We start from the raw sequence: 19,144 nt of genomic DNA, 5'->3' as shown, positions 1-19,144 counted from the left end.
GATGTTTCCTGTGGGCTAAACAAATGTATTTTAGCTGAATGCTCATCACCTGTGGGGCAGGGTTCTCAGAGATGGGCCATTGTGTACACCTTAAGGTTATAGGCAACTTTCCTTCAGTGATGAACTTGTAATAGAACACAAAGATTCTTCCCTATTATGTAATTGTTTATCTTTCATTGTTTTTGTAGGTCAGTGGTTTGGGAAGGGCTTGCCGGGGCAGGTCCTCTCTGGAGGGTCTCAAGCAGTTGCCGTCAGATGTCAGCAGAAGCTACAGCATCATCAAAGTATGCCTGGGGCTGGGGCCCCTGCTGTAAGGTGGCTCACTTAGCTGGCAGTTTAATGCTGGCTCCTGGCACCCAGGTCTCTCCAGTGGGTAGCTTGAGTGTCCTCACTGCACAACCACTGGCTTCCCCCAGAGTAAGCAACCATCTGAGAACCCAAACGTCCAAGGTGGAAGTTGCGGTGTTTATTATAACCTCACCTTGAAATTTACAGCCACTCCCGCTGTGTGTTAATGGTCACCAGTAGTGTGATTCATCATGGGAGGGTGCTGAGTGGAGCATAAATAGCGAAAGGTATGGCTCCTTAGGATGTCTTGGAGGCTTGCTGCTGCTCAAACTTCCATTTCTTATTTTTAGAAATATGTAATAATTGATTTTATTACTTCCCCCCAACAACTGGTCCTTAGAAGCAAACTCATCATTATTATTCAATTTTCTTATACTTCTACAATTATTTCATTTTTATATCATTGCAATAGCCTAATGGACTAAATATTCTTCTTTTTCTCTCTTCAATATTATTCTTAAAAACTGAAGTAGAAAAATATTTCTCTATAATAGCAATATGAAAAACTAGTCAGAGCCATCAACTAAAATCCAGTTCTGTGTCTACAAGAAATCAGCCCATATCTGTATTTCCCAAGAGGTATTCTGTGTGCAATAAGTTTCAATGTTAGATACAATTGTGATATTCTGGGTTTTGCAAAGTTAAACATGCCTTTTTTTTTTTTTCTAGCTGGATTCTTTCACAGCACTAGTCTTTAATATGCTATATTCACTGCAGATTTCTAAGAGGGGGATATAATATGCAACACTTCCCAAAGTTCCTGGATCATGGAACAGTTTCCCCTTAGGACATTTTGCATTGGTGTTTTATGAAATATATTTTAGGAAGTGCTTAAATATCTTATTTCACCCACGTGTTCCTCCTGTTTAAAACTTAACGTTGCCAGCAGTATTTGGATTTAAACCCCTCCCCATGCCTTCCTGCAATTCATTTCCCCTTGCTACAGCCAGCATGTTCTTTTAAAATGCAACTATCACCCAGCTGCATCCAAAAAGTCAAATGATATTCCAGTTTTTCTTATGATTAAGCCCAATCTCCTTCACAAGAGCTTGCATGGTCTGGCTCCTCCACGTGCACACCCCCTCTCTGCACTGAGTCACACTGACCTCACCTCAGTGTTTACTGCTTGCTGTGCTTTTCCCATCACAGGACTTTTCATTGCCTGTATCTTCTACCTAGAACTCTCTTACCAGCCCTGTCTATCTGATTAATTCCAGCTGATCCTCCAGATCTACGCTCAAGGTTTAATTGAAATTTCTCTCACTAATCTTACTCTGTCAAGGCTCCCAGCATGTTCTACCCTTTGAAGTACTTATAGTATTTACAATTTTGTAATCATTTGTGTTATTATTTGATTACAGTCTGTCTCCCACTATAAATTATAAGCTCTCTTAGGGCAAAGACTTTTGACCACCATATTTGATATTCCAAAAATATTTGTAAGTAACTAAATTGACTGCCCTCAGGAATTCCCCTGTCCTTTCTCACCATTACCATGCTGGTTCAGACCTTTATCATTCCATCCTTAAATTGCTATTGTCACCTGCTAGTAGATTTCCTTCATTTCAGTTTATCTATGTTCTGGTTCTTATTGAACACTGCAGCCAGACTCCTCTTCTGAAAGTACTATTCCCATATGTTGCTCTTTTATGAACATGCTTTAAATGGTGCTCTGCTCTTCAGAGCAGGATTCGCAAACCCAAAAGCCATCAGGTGAGGTCAAGTGGAAAACATTTGCTGCTGTTAAAGCCCATGGACCACCAGTTTATGACCTTGATTTATAAGTATCTAAATATGATGTCTAAATTCCTTAGCTTTGTACTCAGGACTCAGATTTGGATTTCACCTGAGTTTCCAGTTCTAATCTGTTCAACTATTACATCAGTCACAGTTTTAGTCAAAAATGGCCTCTCTGGGCTTCCCTGGTGGTGCACTGGTTAAGAATCTGCCTGCCAGTCTCTTCCCTCTGCCGTCACTGAACTGCCCCGGAGCCCGAGGGGAGGGCGGCCTCACTGAGGCTGCTGGCTCTGGAGGGGCCCCAGCAGCCGAAGCTGCAACAGTCCTGGGGACCGCGGGCCAGTTGTTTCAACAAGTAACTTAAAGACAAAATGGAAAAACAAGGAGGTTTGTGCCTGAAGATCCTGTTGATGTGAAACCAGGGATGGCCACCTTGTGCCACCCGTGTGGATGACATGCTATTGGTGCTCCAGCCAGGTGTCAGGGCTGTGTCTCTGAGGTGGGAGAGCCAAGTTCAGGACACTGGTCCACAAGAGACCTCCCAGCTCCAGGTAATATCAAACGGAGAAAATCTCCCAGAGATCTCCATCTCAAAGCCAAGACCCAGCTCCACTCAATGAGCAGCAAGCTACAGTGCTGGACACCCTATGCCAAACAACTAGAAAGACAGGAACACAACCCCATCCATTGGCAGAGAGGCTGCCTAAAATCATAAAAAGGCCACAGACACCCCGGAACACACCACCAGATGTGGATCTGCCCACCAGAAAGACAAGATCCAGCCTCATTCACCAGAACACAGGCACTCGTCCCCTCCACCAGGAAGCCTACACAACCCACTGAACCAGCCTTAGCCACTGGAGACAGACAACAAAAACACCGGGAACTACGAACCAGCAGCCTGCAAAAAGGAGAACCCAAACACAGTAAGTTAAGCAAAATGAGAAGACAGAGAAACACACAGCAGATGAAGCAGCAAGGCAAAAACCCACCAGACCTAACAAATGAAGAGGAAATAGGTAGTCTACCTGAAAAATAATTCAGAATAATGAGAGTAAAGATAACCCAAAATCTTGGAAATAGAGTGGAGAAAATACAAGAAACGTTTAACAAGGACCTAAAAGAACTAAAGAACAAACAAACAGTGATGAACAACACAATAAATGAAATTAAAAGTTCTCTAGAAGGGATCAATAGGAGAATAACTGAGGCAGAAGAACGGGTAAGTGACCTGGAAGATAAAATAGTGGAAATAACTACTGCAGAGCAGAATAAAGAAAAAAGAATGAAAAGAACTGAGGACAGTCTCAGAGACCTCTGGGACAACATTAAACGCACCAACACTCGCATTATAGGGGTCCCAGAAGGAGAAGAGAGAGAGAAAGGGACTGAGAAAATATTTGAAGATATTATAGTTGAAAACTTCCCTAATATGGGAAAGGAAATAGTTAATCAAGTCCAGGAAGCACAGAGAGTCCCCTACAGGATAAATCCAAGGAGAAACACGCCAAGACACATATTAATCAAACTATCAAAAACTAAATACAAAGAACAAATATTAAAAGCAGCAAGGGAAAAACAACAAATAACACACAAGGGAATCACCATAAGGTTAAAAGCTGATCTTTCAGCAGAAACTCTACAAGCCAGAAGGGAGTGGCAGGACATATTTAAAGCGATGAAAGGGAAAAAGCTACAACCAAGATTACTCTACCCAGCAAGGATCTCATTCAGATTTGACGGAGAAATTAAAACTTTTACAGACAAGCAAAAGCTAAGAGAATTGAACACCACCAAACCAGCTTTACGACAAATGCTAAAGGAAATTCTGTAGGCAGGAAACACAAGAAAAGGAAAAGACCTAAAATAACAACCCAAAACAGTTAAGAAAATGGTAATAGGAACATACATATCGATAACTACCTTAAATGTAAATAGATTAATTGCTCCAACCAATACACATAGACTGGCTGAATGGAAACAAAAACAAGACCCGTATATATGCTCTCTATAAGAGACCCACTTCAGACCTAGGGACACATACAGACTGAAAGTGAGGGGATGGAAAAAGATATTCCATGCAAATGGAAATCAAAAGAACACTGGAGTAGCAATACTCATATCAGATAAAATAGACTTTAAAATAAAGAATGTTACAAGAGACAAGGAAGGACACTACATAATGATCAAAGGCTCAATCCAAGAAGAAGATATAACAATTATAAATATATATGCACCCAACATCAGAGCACCACAATACATAAAAAATATGCTAACAGCTATAAAAGAGGAAATCGACAGTAACACAAAAATAGTGGGAGACTTTAACCCCGCACTTACACCAATGGACAGATATCCAGAGAGAAAATTAATAAGGAAACACAAGCTTTAAATGACACAATACACCAGATAGATTTAATTGATATTTATAGGACATTCCATCCAAAAACAACAGGTTACACTTTCTTCTCCCATGTACATGGAACACTCTCCAGGACAGATCACATCTTGGGTCACAAATCAAGCCTTGGTAAATTTAAGGAAATTGAAATCATATCAAGCATCTTTTCCAACCACAATGCTATGAGATTAGAAATAAATTACAGGGAAATAAACTTTAAAAACACAAACACATGGAGACGAAACAATACGGTACATAATAACCAAGAAATCACTGAAGAAATCAAAGAGGAAATAAAAAAATACCTAGAAACAAAAGACAATGAAAACACGATGACCCAAAACCTATGGGATGCAGTAAAAGCAGTTCTAAGAGGGAATTTTATAGCAATACAATCATGCCTTAAGAAACAAGAAACATCTCAAATAACAAGCTAACCTTACACGTAAAGCAATTAGAGAAAGAACAAAAACCCCCAAAGTTAGCAGAAGGAAAGAAATCATAAAGATAAGATCAGAAATAAATGAAAAAGAAATAAAGGAAACTATAGCAAAGATCAATAAAACTAAACCTGGTTCTTTGAGAAGATAAACAAAATTGATAAACCATTAGCCAGACTCATCAAGAAAAAAGGGAGAAGACTCAAATCAATAGAATTAGAAATGAAAAAGGAGAAGTAACAACTGACACTGCAGAAATACAAAGGAACATGAGAGATTACTACAAGCAACTCTTTGCCAATAAAATGGCCAACATGGAAGAAATGGACAAATTCTTAGAAATGTACAACCTTCTGAGACTGAACCAGGAAGAAATAGAAAATATGAACAGACCAATCACAAGCACTGAAATTGAAACTGTGATTAAAAATCTTCCAACAAACAAAAGCCCAGGACCAGATGGCTTCACAGGCAAATTCTATCAAACATTTAGAGAAAAGCTAAATCTATCCTTCTCAAACTCTTCCAAAATATAGCAGAGGGAGGAACACTCCCAAACTCATTCTACGAGGCCACTATCACCCTGATACCAAAACCAGACAAAGATGTCACAAAGAAAGAAAACTACGGGCCAATATCACTGATGAACATAGATGCAAAAATCCTCAAAAAATACTAGCAAACAGAATCCAACAGCACATTAAAAGGATCATACACCATGATCAAGTGGGGTTTATCCTAGGAGTGCAAGGATTCTTCAATATACGCAAATCAATCAATGTGATACACCATGTTAACAAATCGAAAGAGGAAAACCATATGATCTTCTCAATAGATGCAGAGAAAGCTTTTGACAAAATACAACACCCATTTATGATAAAAACCCTCCAGATAGTAGGCATAGAGGGAACTTTATCCAACATAATAAAAGCCATATATGACAAACCCACAGCCGACATTGTCCTCAATGGTGAAAAACTGAAACCATTTCCACTAAGATCAGGAAGAAGACAATGTGGCCCACTCTCACCACTATTATTTAACATAGTTTTGGAAGATTTAGCCACTGCAATCAGAGAAGAAAAAGAAATAAAAGGAATCCAAATTGGAAAAGAAGAAGTAAAACTGTCACTGTTTGCAGATGACATGATACTATACAAAGAGAATCCTAAAGATGCTACCAGAAAACTACTAGAGCTAATCAATGAATTTGGTAAAGTAGCAGGATACAAAATTAATGCACAGAAATCTCTTGCATTCCTATACACTAATGATGAAAAATCTGAAAGTGAAATTAAGAAAACACTCCCATTTACCACTGGAACAAAAAGAATAAAATATTTAGGAATAAACCTACCTAAGGAGACAAAAGACCTGTATGCAGAAAATTTTAAGACACTGATGAAAGAAATTAAAGGTGATACAAATAGATGGAGAGATATACCATGTTCTTGGATTGGAAGAATCAACATTGTGAAAATGACTCTAGTACCCGAAGCAATCTACAGTTTCAATGCAATCCCTATCAAACTACCACTCGCATTTTTCACAGAACTAGAATAAAAAATTTCACAATTTGTATGGAAACACAAAAGACCCTGAATAGTCAAAGCAATATTGGGAAGGAAAAACGGAGCTGGAGGAATCAGGTTCCTGGACTTCAGACTATACTACAAAGCTACAGTAATCAAGAGAGTATGGTACTGGCACAAAAACAGAAATATAGATCCATGGAACAGGATAGAAAGCCCAGAGATAAACCCACACACATATGGTCACCTTATCTTTGATAAAGAAGGCAAGAATATACAGTGGAGAAAAGACGTCCTCTTTGATAGTGGTGCTGGGAAAACTGGACAGCTACATGCAAAAGAATGAAATTAGAACACTCCCTAACACCATACACAAAAATAAGCTCAAAATGGATTAAAGACCTAAATGTAAGGCCAGACACTATAAAACTCTTAGAGGAAAACATAGGCAGAACACTCTATGACATAAAACACAGCAAGATCCTTTTTGACCCACCTCCTACAGAAATGGAAATAAAAACAAAAATAAACAAATGGGACCTAATGAAACTTAAAAGCTTTTGCACAGCAAAGGAAACCATAAACAAGATGAAAAGACAACCCTCAGAATGGGAGAAAATATTTGCCAATTAAGCAACTAACAAACGATTAATCTCTAAAATTTACAAGCAGCTCATACAGCTCAATATCAAAAAACCAAACAACCCCATCCAAAAATGGGCAGAACACCTAAATAGACATTTCTCCAAAGAAGATATACAGATTGCCAACAAACACATGAAAGGATGCTCAACATCAGTAATCATTAGAGCAAAGCAAATCAAAACTACAATAAGATATCATCTCACACTGGTCAGAATGTCCATCATCAAAAAATCTACAAACAATAAATGCTGGAGAGGGTATGGAGAAAAGGGAACCCTCTTGCACTGTTGGTGGGAATGTAAATTGATACAGCCACTATGGAGAACAGTACGGAGGTCCCTTAAAAAACGAAAAATAGAACTACCATATGACCCAGCAATCCCACTACTGGGCATATAACCTGAGAAAACCGTAATTCAAAAACAGTCATGTACCACAATTTTCATTGCAGCTCTATTTACAATAGCCAGGACATGGAAGCAACCTAAGTGTCCATCAACAGATGAATGGATAAAGAAGATGTGGCACATATATACAATGGAATATTACTCAGCCATAAAAAGAAACGAAATTGAGTTGTTTGTAGTGAGGTGGTTGGAGTTAGAGACTGTCATACAGAGTGAAGTAAGTCAGAAAGAGAAAAACAAATACCGTATGCTAACACATATATATGGAATTAAAAAAAAAAAAAGGTCATGAAGAACTTAGTGGCAAGACGGGAATAAAGACACAGACCTACTAGAGAATGGACTTGAGGATACGGTGAGGGGGAAGGGTAAGCTGCGACAAAGTGAGAGTGGCATGGACATATATACACTACCAAATGTAAAATAGATAGCTAGTGGGAAGCAGCCTCATAGCCCAGGGAGATCAGCACGGTGCTTTGTGACCACCTAGAGGGGTGCGACAGGGAGGGTGTGAGGGAGATGCAAGAGAGAGGAGATATGGGGATATATGTATATGTATAGCTGATTCACTTTGTTATAAAGCAGAAACCAACACACCATTGTAAAACAATTATACTCCAATGAAGATGTTAAAAAAAAAAAAAAGAATCCGCCTGCCAATGCACGGGACACGGGTTCGAGCCCTGTTCCGGGAAGATCCTACATGTCGCGGAGCAACTAAGCCCATGCGCCACAACTACTGAGCCTGCAATCTAGAGCCCTCGTGCCACAACTACTGAAGCCCATGCGCCTAGAGCCTGTGCTTCCCAGCAAGAGAAGCCCTCGCTCTCTGCAACTAGAGGAAGCCCACGCACAGCTACGAAGACCCAATGCACCCAAATAAATAAAGTAAATAAATAAATAAATAAATTTATATTAAAAAAATGGTCTCTCTGCTTATTAACTCCGGAACAACTTTCACCCTAACTTCCAGACAAGTCTCTGGTCACCACATTCCATTGACTTAGAATCCTCTTCTTCCAGATCTATACATTTCAGATCCTCCAAAGGCAGGAATGCTTCCTATATCCCAAATCAGTGCCCCAGCCGGGATTGATCCCTATCCCCTAGTGGTTAGTTAGCACTAAGATATTAAGGTGCAATGTTATCTTCTTTATATTTAAAATTTACAACAAAATATTACTATTATTTGCATTTCCTTATCCAAAATGTTCTTCTTATTTAGTAAATGTGTAATAAATGTTTATCAATTGGTTTTTTAAAACAATCGTCAGCAGCTGTTGTCAACAAGTGAAAATGTAGCAAAAGCTCCTTGAAGCATTACTTGTTAGGCTGAGAACTTATCATTTTCATTTATCTCCTTCAGTAAAGCCATCAAAGCAAGTTTCTTCAATTTCCCCATTATTAACACCAATATGTATTCATTCAACTATGCAGAAGAAATTATAAGTGTTATAAAAATAAAATAGCTTTTTAGGAAGAAAGTACAGCAGTAGCTTCTGCCATCCTATCCCTTAGAAATCAATGGAGAAATTTAAGTTAAATTATTTTTGCTGGTCCCAGGAAAAAGAATGTATGAAATACATTTGAGATAGAGCATTGTGATTGATGATGGTTTGGAAGGTGTAGAAAATATTGAACAGAGCCACAAACCTACTTTCAAGGAAAGTGCCATGAGAATCCTGGAAATAATCCAGTAGTAAGGCATTTTTGAGCTGGGTTGGAAGTTCCATCAGTGACTGAGTGGAATCTGAAAGAACCTGTGTGGTGGTGTGGAAGAAATGCAACCATAGCAGAAAGTAATAGCAAGTCAGTACTTTGATGTTACTGTTAGATCCTAGAATTACTGAATTATTAAGCCTGCCATGAAGAAATGACTAATATATATTGCCCACTTTCATTTAATATGTTCTCCTTGTGCTTTATTTTGAACAATCACAATCTCTTCACTTAGAGCAGAATCAAATATTGTCTTATGAATAGAGACACCAAGTTCTTGGAATTTATCTCTGGCCGGGCACGTGACATTGAGACAGTCATTATGAATCTTTGTTTCCCACCTGGAAGTAAGCCCATTAAAAAATCTCACCAGAGAAGGTTCTTAAAATTCTGTGAGATTTTGAAATGGAAATTTTATATATCACTTCTGTAAATGGTGAGATAGCATATATATTTTATAAAGGACCTGTTAAGTCTAGCACTCTGTTTGCATAGTTCATGTAAGATTTATCTATGATACTATTCAAATTATCATGTGTAATTAATGTTATTGTTTTTAATGTAAGTATGCTACTTTATTGATTTTGTGCCCAAAGGCAACCTCTCTATTTTCTTGCACTGATGTAGCCTAAATTATGACTAATTTCCACTACCTTTTCTCTCCACTAACCCCTAGTTATTATTGCATTCCTGTGGCACATTAACCGGATTGGTACACAGTACCATTCCATCCCCTGCTATACTACAGAAAAGAGCTGGCTACAAATCACACCTGGAGACTCCCTTGCAGCTGGGGTTCTGCACGTCTTTGGGTGCCTCCAAGCAGATACATCCACAGAAAACTGGAGGCAGAAATGAGTGATCAGAAGGGGGTGGCACCACAGAGAGAGAGGGGTTCTTCCGGGAATACGTTTGAGAAAAACTGTAAGGCCCGTATGCTGGAGCAGAACAGCTGAGGGGAGTGTCTCAGGGAACAGAATTGGCGATCACATCCTGCAGGTCCTTGTAAGAGATTTTAAAGCCTTTGGTTTAACAATTGAGCGAGATTGGAAACAACTGGAAGAGCCTGAACAGAGAGACATCATCTGACTTCGGTTTAAAGGGAGTGCTCTGGCTGATGTTGAAAAGAGATTGTAATGCTGCAGGGGTGGAAACAGAACGACCAGTTAGGAGGTCATCACAAACATCCAAGAGGGAGGTGATGGTGGCTCCAGTTGGGTGTCAGCAGTGGAGGTGGGACGAACAGTCAGATCCTGGGTGTATTCTGAAAGAATGCCTAGGGGTTTCCTGGGTTTTCTCATCCCAGGTGACAGATGACTCTTCCACTGGAGAGTGGAGTTGCCAAGTGTATCCAGGAGGGGGCGCACTCACCCACATCAAATGCTGCCCATAGACTGAGGAGGGGGAGGATTGAGAAATGAAAACTGGTAATGTTGTTGTTATAGGTGACCGAGACAAGAGTGATTTTGGAGAAGCTGGGCATAAAAGACACATTGGAATGTATTAAGAGAGAATAGGAGGGCAGTTGGAAACAGTGTAGATAGTGCTTTCAAAGAATTTTGCTCTAGGAAAGCAAAGCAATATAGTGCTACCTGGCAGCAGAGAGACAAAGGAAAGCTTGTTTGTTTTTTTTGTTTTTTGTTTTTGTTTTTTATAGTACCGGAGAAATAACAGTGCATTTTCGTGGTAATAGACTAGCAGAGAAAATAAATGTGTTGATGTGGGAGAGGTAGAAGAGAATTGCTAGAACAATGCCCTTAAGGAGGAAAGAAGAGATGGGGTCCTATGTTTATGTGGATGGCCTGGTTTCAGACAGATGCAGCGGTAGTTCACTCTTAGTTACAAATAAGAAGGCAGAGCATGTAGGTGGAGATGCAGGTAGGGGTCTGGAAGTTCTCTTCTAGTTGCTTCAATTTTATCAGTGAAAGAGGACTCAAGGGTAACAGCTGCACGTGAGCTCGAGATGATTATTGGGTCTATTAATGAGTAGTCAGGTGAGTGGTGATGTGTCACTCCCAGGTTAATTCAGGGTTAATCACATCTTTGCCCAGTGCCTTGGCATGGCTGGATGGAGAGTAGGGGGAGGTGAGTAAGAGAATGGAGTCTGAACTTTGTTAGGAGGAAACTAGGCAGGAAGTGGCGCAGGGCATCCGGGCCCAATTCAAGAAAACTTGGGGCTCAGAAGAGGTACTGACTGCAGCAGGGGGTAGGATCTGGGAAACACTCTGAAAATCAAGGCAAACGTTGAGGAAGCACAGCATCTTGTGTACGGGATGGGGAGAACCCCTTGGGTGCACGGGATGCACAGACCCCATCCCAGGGACAGCTAGATCCTAGCAGAAACCCTGGCTCCTATCCCACTTCTAACAGGCTGTTCAGGTGCTAGGAGGGCTGAACTGACACATGGAAGCCCTTTGTTGCCTGGAGCTTGAGAATCCTGTTGAAACAAACAGAAAATTGCAGAATTCAGTTTATTTTTGGTCTATCTACGTAATGGTGGAATCCTATCCATTGCATTAATGTTTTGTCCACACAAGCGTGTAAATTTAAGCAAATAGTTGAACACTGGGCTTGTTCCAACACCGTCTCTGATATCTCAGAATAAGAATAATTTCTAAGTGAAGCAGATTGTAAAATGTATGTTCCCTTTAAGCAATTCAAATGTTCGTATACACTGTAACATGTTATTCTGAGAGGCATACACCACTGTGAATGAGAAAGCTGTGTGTTAGAGAGCAAAACATCCAAGATCACAAGTGGTGATTGACAGGTCCCGACCCCCAATTCTGATTTTGATTCAATGAACACTCACTAAGTTGCTATGTGCCAGACACCCTGCTGGGTGGTTTGTTTCAGCCTCTTTATTTCCAGCCCTCTGCTTTTTGCTCCCCCCCCCCCCCAACCAAATAACATCATCTCAAGAAAGCTGCATCACCAAAAGGACTATTGTTTTTAGACTAAATAATGTGAAATAATGGTCACATCTTGTGTTGATCAATATCCTCCCATTATTTTCACTAATAAGTGATTTCAACTTAAATCTGCAATTATTTTCACAAGGAGGAGCTATAGCCATTTCTCCTGCAGAATTGTAATTGCCCATGTTCCAATATTTTGTTGTTGTTGTTTAAAATATCATCTTCTGAAAGAATCTTATAAAATGAAGACTATTTTCAATTTGTTAGTCAAAGGAGAAAAGTGTTGGTGTTTTTGGTGGTAAGGCAATTAATGGCACTGAATTCATGTCCTGCCATTTCTCCAATGAATACTCTGTTTTTGACTTCAGACTAGTGTGCATAACAGAAAAATAAGAGGCAGTAAGAAAACTGTGCCTCTCTTGCACCTGTATTCATCTTGGAGGCAGGTGTTTATAGCTACTTTAAATGGGTGTTCAGATAATATGGTGAATTTTGTCATCACTACGCCAGAGCAAGTAATCAGACTCGAGAAAGAGATCTATATGCTTAAAGAAATCTGTCTAAGCGGACAGAGTTGATCTCTATAAAGAGCTAATGGGTTTGGCTGTTTAAGTGCTTGCCTGGGAGAGCATTATGAAGACAAAACTAACAATACCACTGGCAGTGCAGGCTAACGCTTCAATTATTTACTGTACTGGTATTTTAAGATCAATATTCCTTTAATTTATACAGTTTGGAGCCAGGATAGGACTTTATGTCTCAGAATTTCACTCTACCATCCAGGGGAGGTTGTTTTTTAAGAACATACGCAACTATTTGAAAATTCCAACATGATGTGTGAGACTTGGCACGCCCGATAATAAAATATATATATTAAAGGTCTTTCTTTAGGAAACACGGGGCCAGAAATTGGTACACTTGTTATGTTCTAAGTGTATTGGTTAAGTTCTCTGATTTTCCTCTGCCTAACCTTGTTGCTTATCTGAAACAGGAATGGGCTTCTTAATAGAGCAGTGCAAATAGAAATGGGGCATAGTTTAATAAAGAGCTAACACATTAGAGAAAATCCCAAAGGAATTTTCAGAAACCTGTATTTAAAAGCTGATCTTTCAAAAATCTAAACAAACTAGAATTGAGTGACCACTTGGTTCTCTTGTTAAAGAAAATAATTTTTCTTGTTTAAAAAAATCTAGTACTTTCCCTAGGGCTGTTCACACCATTCCTACCACCTTCCTTTAAATTTTTTATACTATTTTTTACCTTAACTTTATTTAGGTTTTGAATGAATAATACTTTCATATGTTTCAAAAATAAAAATAATATAAAAATATATACACAGAGAAGTTTTGCTACCACCCCTGTTTTCCTCCATCTCCAATAAGGAAGAGCTGTGAAGAAACATTTATTTATTTTCTTGATACTATTTATTGAGAATCTCTAAGCTCTCTGGGGATACAGCCGTCCTTCTCAAAGCAAGATCCATCCCAAGCGAAACCAAATGAAGTGTACTCTTGATCGTTGTTTCACTGAATAAATACTATGCAGACAAAAAAACTATAGAAACATCAGTTTCTCTTTCCCCTTTTGGTCTGCATAAACACATGGGCATATCATCCCTAAAAGTGGATAAGTCCATCCCTCCATGGGTTGTAAGTACAACAAAATCACAATATATACACGGTACATAGGAAATGATTCACTAGTTCAAAAGGAGAAGTCAAGGCAGACAAAATGGCCCCTGAGGAACTGACTTCTTCAAGAAAAAGGACCAAGTTTTAAAAAAATCTAATGTGTCTACTCGACAGGACACAAGTGCTCTTGCATTTATATAAACAGAAGAATCAGAAACTGGGACAGTTTTATTTCAGGTGACTTGTGAGTACTGAATTTGAAAAATCAGTCATTGAACAGCAGAGTAGATACCACAGAAAACTGGATCAGTGAACTAGGAAAGCAGCTCAAGAAAGTCTCAGAGAAGATAAAGGAAAAAAAAATAAAGGACTAAGGTACAAAGGACACAGAGGATAGATGCAGAAAAGTCAAATATAGGCATAAAGAAAAATACAAAAATGTTTCCCTAATGTTTATGAGTGTGATAGCCACCTGGACACATTTAAAATGCTGCGTCCTGAGCCCCATCCTCAGAGATGCTAGTTGAGTATGTTGGGGATTTGACTGAGGTTTACCTATTTTTCAAAATATGAACATGGAGTGATTTTAATGATATGAAAATTTGGGAAAACACTGCCGCAAATGAAGAAAAAGTACCCAGACAAACAAGCCAAAAAATTTAAAATATTCATAGATATAATATTATTTCCAGGAGTTTTAAAAAGATTTGGTCTTCATAATAAAGGGGTCATAAAATCCAAATAAAATTAATGATGAGACATAGTCTACTAAATTGAATTTCAGAAACAAAGGGGAAATCGTTCAAATATCTAGTCAGAAAATCTTATAGAAGGCAAAAAATCCGTTTTGTCATACTTCTATGAGACTCAACACTAAAAGAGGAGGAAGAAATGTCAGCAGTTGTGGCATAAAAGCTATACTGCCTGAAAGGCATTGTTCACTGCAGTAGCAGGAAAGACATTTGCAGATAAACAACAGCTCAAAAAATGCTTTATTTGCTTACCTCTCCTGAAGTTATTGCACATAGAGGAATGTTAATCATAAATTAGAAATGGAAAAAGTGTAAGTCTAAAATTGTTAACATAGCTTAAAATGCCAAAAACATAATGTATTGAATTAGAATATACGTACTATCTGAAAAGAAAAATAATAATCATGATAATCTGGATGTTTCTTTTTATTTATTTTTTAAAAAACATTTTATTTTCAAATAATTTCCAACTCTCAAGTGTTGCATGAATAACATGACAAATTCCTGAATATCCTTGTCCCAAATTCAAGTTTTGCCCATTGTCAATGCCCTCATAACAAAAGGTCTAATTCAGGACCACACATTGTACCCAATTGTTATATCTCCCTGGCTTCCTTCAGTCTAGAAGAATTCCTCAGTCTAATTGACTTTAATGACCTTGACATTTTTGAAGGTCAGTTATTCTGTAGAAACTTTCTAAATTTCTGTTTGATATTTCCTCTTGTGTATAACCAGGTTATGATTTTATTTGCTGAAATAATAGAGAAGTGATGCTCTATTCTTCTCATTGTTGGATTTTTCTTTTTTTAGAGACAGATTATTTCAGTAAAAACTTGGCGATGGGAAGAAGAGGAGGTAGAAATATACTAACCTTTCATGTTATGTGTGGCTATCAATAAACGTAGTTTATTTTTTACCTTGATAGACGAATATATGTTAAAATGTAATTAAAATGTGAATGCATATAGCACAGGGAGATCAGCTCGGTGCTTTGTGACCACCTAGAGGGGTGGGATAGGGAGGATGGGAGAGAGGGAGATGCAAGAGGGAAGAGATATGGGAACATATGTATATGTATAACTGATTCACTTTGTTATAAAGCAGAAACTAACACACCATTGTAAAGCAATTATACTCCAATAAAGATGTTTAAAAAAAAAAATGTGAATGCATAGCACCAGAAACAGAGACTACATTTCCCATGCTTCCTGGCAAGTAGCTGTGGCCATGGCTCCAGGAAGCGAGGGGAAGAAATTCCAGAAAAGAAAGAGACACAAGGGGGAGCCCCCAAATCTGTGTACTAACTTCTCAAATCCTTCCACATGTGTGGAAGATGCCAGGATGCCCCAGGGGAAAACAGCAGCTGGAAGGCTGAAAAAAAGAAGCGGTACAGAGATTTTAGCAGCTCCCCTGATGCTGGAGAGATAGAGTTTGGAGTTTGATTCCCACCAATGTTTGGGAAACACCCCAGGCTTTCCATGGAATCCAGAAGGCCATGGTTTAGGAATGAGACCCATGTCTCAGGAGAAAAGGCAGAACTGAAATGCACCAGCTTTAGTTAACAAAGCCTGAAACCACACCTCCACACTCTCAATGTGATCTGCCAACAGTTTAATTATTTGCAGGAACAAAACTCAATACTTTTCAGAGGAAGTTAACTCAGTTTTTTACTGGAAGCCAAGTGCACAAATAGATCAGTAGGATGGAATAGCTCAGAAACAAACCCAGATAAACATAATGTATTAGGTAGTACTAGGTTCAATTGCATTTAATTGAGAACAAAAAGAAAACAAAATGGAACCCTCAGATAACTCTTGCTTAAAAACCTCCACAATGTACCATCTACAAGACTTAGTATACAATTAAAAAAATTTCTAAGTATATGATAAAACAGAAAATGTAATTCATAGTCAAGAGGAAAATATGGTTAACAGAAACGGAATAGCAGATCACCCAGATGATAAAATTAGCATGTTTAATATGTTAACAAATCTACAGAAACATATGGAAACAATGGGAAGAAATTAAGAAATTTCAGTAAAAAGAATCAAATGGAAATCCTAGAACTAAAAAATTACAATATCTGAAATAAAAACTTAATTGTATGATATTAATAGATTGTATAACTACAGCATACTTGGACATAACATTTTAATTCTAAAAAATCTATCCAGAGGAAAGAAATATGTGAAGACAGATATTCAATGATATACATACGTGTATGTTTATAATAAAAAATAAACATTCTGGTCTGTTGACATTTAAAGTGGTTATTGACAGGTGTATACTTATTGCCATTTTGTTACTTGTTTTCCTAGTTATTTTCTGTTCTTTTCTTCTTTCTGTTTCATTCCTTGTGGTTTGATGATTTCCTTTAGTGGTATGTTTGTGCTCCTTTCTCTCTAGTTTTTGTATGTCTATTTGTAGGTTTTTGATTTGTGGTTACCATGGGGTCCCTACATGTTATCTTATAACTATATCTACTTGTTTTAAACTAATATTCATTTAAGTTCAAACACATTCTGCAGATCTACGTTTTTTATTCTCATTTCCCACGTTTTTCTTTTTCTTTTTTAAATTTAATTTTATTATTTTTTTAATACAGCAGGTTTTTATTAGTTATCTATTTTATACATATTAGTGTATATATGTCAATCCCAATCTCCCAATTCATCCCACCACCAGCCCCCCCTCCCCACTTTCCCTCCTGCGTGTCCATACATTTGTTCTCTACATCTGTGTCTCTATTTCTGCCCTGCAAACCAGTTCATCTGTACCATTTTTCTAGGTTCCACATATATGCGTTGATGTACGATATTTGTTTTTCTCTTGCTGACTTACTTCGCTCTGTATGACAGTCTCTAGGTCCATCCACATCTCTACAAATGACCCAATTTCGTTTCTTTTTATGGCTGAGTAATATTCCATTGTATATATGTACCACATCTTCTTTATCCATTCATCTGTTGATGGGCATTTAGTTTGCTTCCAAGACCTGGCTATTGTAAATAGTGCTGCAATGACTATTGTGATGCATGTGTCTTTTTTTTTTTTTTTTTTAAATGGGAATTATTTATTTATTTATTTATTTATGGCTGTGTTGGGTCTTCGTTTCTGTGCGAGGGCTTTCTCTAGTTGTGGCAAGCGGGGGCCACTCTTCATCGCGGTGCGCGGGCCTCTCACTCTCGCGGCCTCTCTTGTTGCAGAGCACAGGCTCCAGAAGCGCAGGCTCAGTAATTGTGGCTCACGGGCCCAGTTGCTCCACGGCATGTGGGATCTTCCCAGACCAGGGCTCGAACCCATGTCCCCTGCATTGGCAGGCAGACTCTCAACCACTGCGCCACCAGGGAAGCCCAACATGTGTCTTTTTGAATTATGGTTTTCTTTGGGTGTATGTCCAGTAGTGGGATTGCTGGGTCATATGGTAATTCTATTTTTAGTTTTTTAAGGAACCTCCATACTGTTCACCATAGTGGCTGTATCAATTTACATTCCCACCAACAGTGCAAGAGGGTTCCCTTTTCTCCACACCCTCTCCAGCATTTATTGTTTGTAGATTTTCTGATGATGCCCATTCTAACCAGTATGAGGTGATACCTCATTGTAGTTTTGATTTGCATTTCTCTAATAGTTAGTGATGTTGAGCATCTTTTCATGTGCGTCTTGGCCATCTGTATGTGTTCTTTGGAGAAATGTCTATTTAGGTCTTCTGCCCGTTTTTGGATTGGGTTGTTTGTTTTTTTAATGTTGAGCTGCATGAGCTGTTTATATATTTTGGAGATTAATCCTTTGTCTGTTGATTCATTTGCAAATATTTTCTCCCATTCTGAGGGTTGTCTTTTTGTATTGTTTATAGTTTCTTTTGCTGTGCAAAAACTTTTAAGTTTCATTAGGTCCCATTTGTTTATTTTTGTTTTTATTTTCATTACTCTAGGAGGTGGGTCAGAAGAGGTCTTGCTGTGATTCATGTCAAAGAGTGTTCTTCCTATGTTTTCCTCTAAGAATTTTATAGTGTCCAGTCTTACATTTAGGTCTTTAACCCATTTTAAGTTTACTTTTGTGTATGGTGTTACAGAGTGATCTAATTTCATTCTTTTACATGTAGCTGTCCAGTTTTCCCAGCACCACTTATTGAAGAGGCTGTCTTTTCTCCATTGTATATTCTTGCCTCCTTTGTCATAGAATAGTTGTCATAGGTGTGTGGGTTTATCTCTGGGCTTTCTATCCTTTTCCATTGATCTACATTTCGGTTTTTGTGCCAGTACCATATTGTCTTCATTATTGTAGCTTTGTAGTATAGTCGGAAGTCAAGGAGTCTGATTCCTCCAGATCCATTTATTTCCCTCAAGATTGCTTTGGCTATTTGGGATCTTTTGTGTCTCTATACAAATTTTAAGAATTTTTTTGTTCTAGTTCTGTAAAAAAAGCCGTTGGTAATTTGATAGGGATTGCATTGGGTAGTACAGTCATTTTCACAGTATTGATTCTTCCAATCCAAGAACATGTTATATCTCTCCATCTGTTTGTGTCATCTTTGATTTCTTTCATCAGTGAGTGTCTTATAGTTTTCTGAGTATAGGTCTTTTACCTCCTTAGGTAGGTTTATTACTAGGT

This window comes from Eschrichtius robustus, chromosome 9 (genome assembly GCF_028021215.1).
Source record: "Eschrichtius robustus isolate mEscRob2 chromosome 9, mEscRob2.pri, whole genome shotgun sequence".
Classification (NCBI taxonomy): Eukaryota; Metazoa; Chordata; class Mammalia; order Artiodactyla; family Eschrichtiidae; genus Eschrichtius; species Eschrichtius robustus.
This window is presented reverse-complemented; position numbering follows the sequence as displayed.